This window comes from Lolium rigidum, chromosome 4 (assembly GCF_022539505.1).
Source record: "Lolium rigidum isolate FL_2022 chromosome 4, APGP_CSIRO_Lrig_0.1, whole genome shotgun sequence".
In the NCBI taxonomy this organism is placed as follows: Eukaryota; Viridiplantae; Streptophyta; class Magnoliopsida; order Poales; family Poaceae; genus Lolium; species Lolium rigidum.
This window is the reverse complement of record NC_061511.1, coordinates 92,376,081-92,382,932: the sequence shown is the minus strand read 5'-3', so window position 1 is coordinate 92,382,932 and position 6,852 is coordinate 92,376,081. Positions and strand designations below refer to the sequence as shown.

Here is a 6,852-nt window from a genome sequence, read left to right as displayed (position 1 = left end):
CAAGAACCTGTTGTCATTATTTATTTTTCTTCGCTAAAAGAAAAGTATAAGTGATTGATTCGGTTACTTTTGAGTAAAGCTGGATTATATTCAAATATTCCCAAGGGAAAGATTCCACAATTGCATAACTTCTCTATAACTAGGGTGGTGCTGTTGCGGCAGAGATTTGATGCACATGGACACCAGTGATCTCGTTTTTTAAATAAATAAAAACTCATATATTGTAAGTTTCAAAAAATTCTGAAAAATATCTGCATATAGCTAATAATGTATTCCATAAACGTGTAAAATATCAGTTTCAAATACTTTATATTTTAAGCTACACAAAAAACGTATAAATCTGAGTAGTCATTTTCAAATCTCTAAAAAGCTTTCAAATTTTGTTATTTTTGTCTAGTCTAGCATAAAGTAAAAAGAATTTTGGGTTGAGATCCTATATAACTAAGAAGTTCATCCCCACTAAAAGTATTTCTCTTGACATGCAAGACGTCCACCTCATCAAGCATCTTTGTGCAATCTTAGACTGCCACGTATCTTCAACTCCACCACCTCAGCGAAAAAAACTGTCCCAGCAGTCCACCGGTTCCCCTTCCAATTACTTTGCCTTCGCTAGAACGTCCATGGTGTGACTTCTCCTGATCCAATCTATGAGCATAAAAATAAATAAAAATCACCGCAGACGAGCGGATGATTTGTCTTCCATCCATCGCTCCAGATTCTAGCGTAGTGCGCCCTTAATGGTCCAGTCATATGAATTACTGCGCTGGGTTCACATGAAACAACTTCCATTGCGATTCCTCGCTCTATATTTTTCTCTTCTGGCGCAGCTCCAGATGGATATCCGATGTGCTCTTAATGCTGGAATTGTTCGTCTTCTTCGTGGATTCCATAATTCTAACACCTCCTCTTCCACTTCTGCTATTTTATTATTTCCACTCAGGTGACATCCTTCACTATATATGATTTCTCTTCCGACATCGTTCTGCAGCTACAAATGACTAGCGGTACCTCTTCGTCCAACATCGTTCTCACCAGTCTGGGCGGGTCATGGATTGTGTTATCAGCTAGATGGGGTTGCCAATCCTTCTCAACTGAGATTCTTCTCGGACTTTTGGCTGCAGAGTGCACCAGTTTTGAGTCTCTGTTGGTCGCTGCTCACCCTTTCAGTACTTCTATTCCATCTGCGCGTGAAAGCAGTCGCATGATGGCTGATGCATGTGGTTACTGCTTCAGATGTGTCGACTTTGCAGCGGAAGGAGGAAAAGATTGAGACGTGGGGAGGCGCCAGGTACGCACTGACGCACTGACAGTGCTTTCGGTAGTTGTTTTCCCTGATCTAAGTGGATTTAATTTGCAGAGAGAGTATTTTGGAATTTGCGATGTCAAGCTATGGTTAGAGCCTTTGGAAGTTGCGATGTCAAGCTCCGGTTAGAGCCTTCTAAGAATGTGCGGTGAAGCATTAAGCCATGGATTCAGGACGTTCAACGTTTCATGTTGCCTCCGGGTGGTGCTTCTGAAATTAGCTGTTGTAACCGGTCGACTTGGGATTTATTCCTTTGAAATTCGATGTGTGTGGCTGATTTTTGCTCTCAGCTTAACTCACGATAAGCAGGATACCATGTTGATGCAACCATGTGCAGCAATGTACAACTGAATTCAAGTTTCAGATTTGCTATACAAAATTCCACTATCTTTTCCTGATGACGTTTCCTAGCATGCATGTTCTTTTCCCATTGTTCAGATTTTTTTAGTGATGCCAATTTTTCTAGACTTAATTACTATCATAATATATATTACGATAGTAAAACCTCTAAGAAATTAACTTCTCATTATATTAGCCAAAATTTTCTTCGAAGGGTATATATATGTCATGTAAGAAGATTTGCACATTGTTGCTTTAACCACTATGGTGTAGAAGTACAACCATATTGTTCGGCACATTCTTTAGTGCATGCTTGACAGAAATATGCACATTAATTAGCCTATTCAAAAACTACGCATCCATATCTAGATCTACATGATTACTTCGTAGCTTTTGTTTGGTCAAACTAAATTTTTGGCGTCGGAAGGTGCGGCAAAACTTATTCACTTGATTATGATATTTCAATAGGTCTTCCCAGTAAACTTAAAGATTTTGTGGTTCGCATGTGCAGTTTATGTGTTCCCCATCAACTATTATGTGAACTACTAAGCCTGATATGGTTGAACCTCATGGAATTTTACAAAAAATTCTTACTGATCTACGATGCTCAACTCAAGGAAGTAAGAATTATTCATTTAACATTTTGTGACCAATGTTCCATAATTACACATATTAGGGATTTTTTTGTCAACTTAACATAATGAAAAAGATTTATTTTCATTATCTTCATATATATCAACCTTATTTCACTCATCTCATTCCAGTTTATGGTCTTTGAACCTATCTGAAATTTTCGCATCTTCTAACTTTATTCTTCAGAAAATAAATCTATAATTTCCCGCAACAACGTGCGGGGTGTCATCTAGTTTTCTATAATTGCGAGACGTATCACTGACAAGCTACAAAATTATTTTTCAGATTTTTTATACCGAATAATTTTTTTTAGAAAATGACGAGAACATTGGAGCTCGGGTGCCAAAAGCACTTTTCGATTGCTGTTACCGTTGGTATCTGTACGAGAACTTCTGTAACTAAATGAATATAATTTTGATATGTCTATGGCGTGTTAGGTTTTGCTTGCATGGATTCTCCAGCCAGGCCAAAAGCAGCCAGACCGGCTATGTCCATTTTGCCCTAACATCTGATTGCCTGTATCGCATAATTGGCAGTACAAAGCCGTTTTGTTTGGTTGTCTGAATGAGCAGTTTTGTGTTAGATTAATACACGTCTGGTGGTGTTTGGTTGCTTGTAGAGGCTTGATGTGGTAACCTCATCTTGGCAAGCAGCTTAGGGATCCATTTCCAAGCTTTAACTTCTTCTCTGATGAACACTGAAAGATAAAAAAAATTCGATAACCCACTTTGTACCTATTCAAAGACATCTAGCAAAAGCTATATACATCCGAACAATAGTACTATCTACATGGTCTAGAACTGAAGGGAGCGTTCAACTCGAATGGCAGCTATCACCTGCCCGGGCCGTCGAGCCGCCACACCATGGCGTCATATGCGCGGGCAGCGAGCTCCGGCGTCTCGAATGTGCCGAGCCAAAGCCGGTCGCCGCCGCTGGTGATTTTGGCGGCCCAGCGGCCGGAGGGGCGCAACCAGACTCGGTAGAAGCTGGTGTTGCTGCTCGGGCGGCGGGGTAGCATCTTTGTGCGCTGCACGGCGCCGAGAGCGGCGGTTCTTTTGGGGAAAAAGCGTGACACATTTGCCAGTTTCCTGATATACTCGCGGCGGCGAGCGCCGATGGCTAAGATGGTGGCCGGCGGCGGCTCGACGCAGGAAAAATGACGTTCGCGTGTGGGGAGAAGACAAAGTGATGATTGGGAAACCGGGCGCGGCCGGTTTTAGAGCATCTCCAAGGAATGATGGGGATGTAAAATTATACATGTTCAAGAATGCAAAAAGCTCCAAAATATGTGATAATAATACATCATATGATGTAAATTATACATCATCTGCTGGAAATGCTCTTATATGATGCATCATCTAGGAGGTGATATATATTTGCATCCTAGCGTAAAATTTTGGTGTTTTTTTAATCTATATCATTTACTGGAGCTATTTTTTTTTCTCTAATGTAGATGAGTATGTGACGGTTATTGTTTACATCTATATCATCTGCTGCTGCTGGAGATGGTCTTAGATCGGACGGTGAGCAATGTGAGTATGTGACATATCCGAGCCGTCTTGTAGAAAAAATCTTTCTTTGAGTGATTTCTGCCTCGGCCGTGACTGGCCGCCCCAGATGAAACCCCGGTGAGACCGTCGTCGATATGGCGCTGGTACCTCAGCCGCTGCTCTCTTTCTTCCTCGCCTCCCCAAACCTACCAATCCTCCGACTCCTCCGCCGCCCCCTCAAATCCTCCACCTCCAAATGCTTCCTCCACCCCCATCGTTTCCCACGGCGGCGCAACCAACCAGTCGCCCGCCTACCAGACGACGACGTGCGATGACGTGGAGGAAGACATGCGGAGCTCTCCCGCCAGCTCCTCCGGTGCCCACCTCCTCGCCCCCCTGGATGACGAAGAGGGCGGCGACGGATGGTGTCCACCCAATGGCGACGGCGCAGAGGAGGGAGAGCAGCTGAGCGAATACGAGGCGGGTGAGTGGGACCCGCCTGTCGGCCCTTTCCGACCCCAGGCCCAGGAGCATAATCTCCAAGATGGAGGATGACGAAGACGATGAAGACGGCGGGGACTGCCCGTGGTGGGACCCGAGCTTCTTCTTGCCAAACCAAGAAGAGGCAAGCACAACCACCACCGCGGCAGTGGAAGAAATTCTCGCCTTCGCGAGGAGCCCAGCGGCGGCCGACGGCTCCGGATTCGCTGACTTCTTGGCTGGTTACAGCCGCAGAGCCCTCGGCGAGGACGAATGCGTGGAAGTGATGAGGAGGATGGGTCATGAAGGGCTGGCGTTGGGGTGCCTCCTCCACTTCTTCCGGTGGATGACGCGGATGCTCGAGGAGCAGCCGATGTCCTCGTCGCCGCAGGCATGGTTGGTGGCTCTCGTGTTGCTTGGACGGGCACGGATGGCCGATGATGTCTTGGAGATTCTGGCAAATTTGCCGCTGGAGAGGGGATTCCGGGAGGTGGTTCTGTACAACGCTGCAATGTCCGGTGTTGCCTACTGTGGAAGGTGAGCTGTCTTGATTTGTGTGGCAGAGTGAATCTTATTACAGTTTCATTCATGCAATTGCTTTTACAAAATTTGTTAGGACTTCTTGTTATCCAACTATTTATGAAGAAAGCAATGATGTTGTTGGGTTCTTAATGATGGACTTAGGATTCAGGCGACTTTGATTTGTTTCCCTGTTTCTAATTAGTATATCGATGAGCCTTCTCCTCCAAAAAATTGATATGCAATGCATGTTGTTAGTTATTAATAGCAGATGACCCAAGTGTATTTGATTTTGCTCATTTTAGCAACTGCATTTTGGGAAACTGGACTAGCAGGAAAAAATATTTATTGACAGATTTGCATAGATGCAAGTCTTTTTTCCCTCTTTAAGATTGAAGTGCACAACTATAGTCCCAACTAAGCATGAACATAGTGGAAATTCTAATATGCCACTCCCTCTGTTACATAATTCTTTGTCTGTGATTTTAGTTCAAATTTGAACTACAATCACAACAAGAATTATGAAACGGAAAGAGCACATTTCTTCTGTGCGTTTTGCTTTGTTGTGATATACATTCTTCTGCACACTTCAGATGTGGCGATACCTGGAAAGTATTTGAGTTAATGGAGAAGAACAATGTCCAACCTGACCACATAACATCCTCCATCATGTTAATGGTAATGAAGAAGCGCAAGGCATCTGCTAAGGATGCATGGGAGTTCTTCCAGCGAATGAACAGAAAAGGTGTCAAGTGGAGCTTAGATGCCTCTGCCTCTCTAATTAAGATCTTTTGTGATGAGGGGCTGAAAAATGAAGCTCTTATCTTCCAGTTAGAAATGGAGAAGAGAGGAATCCCATCAAACACGAGCATTTATAACATGATAATGAATGCATATTGCAAATGCAGTCAAATTGAAGAAGCTGAGGGACTCTTTGTTGAGGTGAAAGAGAAAGGGTTAAAACCAACAACCCTGACCTATAATATCCTTATGGATGCCTACAGCAGAAGATTGCAGCCAGAAGTTGTTGAATCATTACTTCTGGAGATGCACAATTTAGGACTAGTGCGAAATGCTAGGTCATACAACTGTCTCATAAGTGCTTATGGGCAGCAGAAAAAAATGAGTGAAAAGGGTGAAGATGCTTTCCTGAGGATGAAGGCGGATGGCATTAAGCCTACATCTTCTTCGTATACTTCACTGCTTCGTGCATATGCAGTTAATGGGCAGGATGAAAAAGCTCATACGACATATACAGATATGAGAAGAGAAGGACTTAAGCCTTCCTTAGAAACATATACAGCTTTACTTGACATATTTAGGAGGGCTGGTGACACAGAGAAGTTAATGGATACATGGAAATCAATGATTGATGAAAAGGCTGGAGGCACTAGAGTCACATATCACATGGTACTTGATGGTTTGGCGAAGCATGGGTTGTATGTTCAGGCAAGAGATGTAATATCCGAGTTCGGAGAAATTGGTTTACCTCCTACAACTATGACTTACAACATTTTGATGAATGCTTATGCAAAGGGAGGACAGCATTACAAATTGCCGCAGCTCCTGAAAGAGATGTCTATTCTGGAACTAAAACCAGATTCAGTTACATATTCTACAATGATATATGCATATGTTCGTGTCCGTGACTTTTCGAGAGCATTCTATTACCACAAGGAGATGGTTCGAAGTGGGCAAGTACCTGATGCTAAGTCATACAGAAAGCTGTTGAATACGTTGGATGTGAAATCTGCAAGGAAAAGCATAAAGAATAGAAGTACCATTGTGGGAGTTATAAAGGGAAAATCTTCCTTAAAGCATAGGAAGGAAAAGAAGGATGAATTTTGGAAGAACAGTAAAAAGCGGTCTATGACCCAAGTCAATGGGTACCAGCGAAAAAGATTCTTGTGATGCCCTAGTTAAGTGGATAGATACTCATCCCCTATGTTATATCATGGTCCCCATGCTTAAATGCTCTTGAACTCTCCAGGTCAGAAATTACAGGTTTGCCGTGTTACTAATTCCATAAGCGTTCAATTTGATTGCCTGGTTGATCTTGATCTGAATAGATTTGATTTTTCATTTTAA

The 6,852-nt window shown here is 43.0% G+C and overlaps 1 pseudogene; it reads left to right on the top strand.

Moving 5' to 3' along the window:
* Window positions 1–3,920: 3,920 nt before the first annotated feature.
* On the top strand, window positions 3,921–6,852 carry LOC124649610 (annotated as a pseudogene).